The sequence below is a fragment of the Apteryx rowi genome, unplaced genomic scaffold (assembly GCF_003343035.1).
Source record: "Apteryx rowi isolate R43461 unplaced genomic scaffold, aptRow1 scaffold_120, whole genome shotgun sequence".
NCBI lineage: Eukaryota > Metazoa > Chordata > Aves > Apterygiformes > Apterygidae > Apteryx > Apteryx rowi.
The window spans coordinates 951,299-951,926 of NW_020447420.1; positions in this window are offsets into that span (position 1 = coordinate 951,299).

Sequence of the window (628 nt, forward strand, 5' to 3'; positions counted from 1 at the left end):
TCCAGTGCAACCTGCCTGCACACAACACCCTGCGCGTCCTGCCCGTGCACAGCGTCCAGTGCAACCTGCCTGCACACAACGCCCTTCACGTCCTGCCCCTGCACAGCGTCCAGTGCAACCTGCCTGCACACAACGCCCTGCACGTCCTGCCCATGCACCGTCCAGTGCATCCTGCCTGCACACAGCACCCTGCGCGTCCTGACCATGCACAGCGTCCAGTGCATCCTGCCTGCACACAACGCCCTGCGTGTCCTGCCCGTGCACCGTCCAGTGCAACCTGCCTGCACACAACGCCCTGCGTGTCCTGCCCGTGCACCGTCCAGTGCATCCTGCCTGCACACAACGCCCTTCACGTCCTGCCCGTGCACCGTCCAGTGCAACCTGCCTGCACACAACGCCCTTCACGTCCTGCCCGTGCACCGTCCAGTGCATCCTGCCTGCACACAACGCCCTTCACGTCCTGCCCATGCACAGCGTCCAGTGCATCGTGCCTGCACACAGCACCCTGCGCGTCCTGCCCGCGCACAGCGTCCAGTGCATCGTGCCTGCACACAGCACCCTGCGCGTCCTGCCCGCGCACAGCGTCCAGTGCAACCTGCCTGCACACAACGCCCTGCACGTCCTGCCC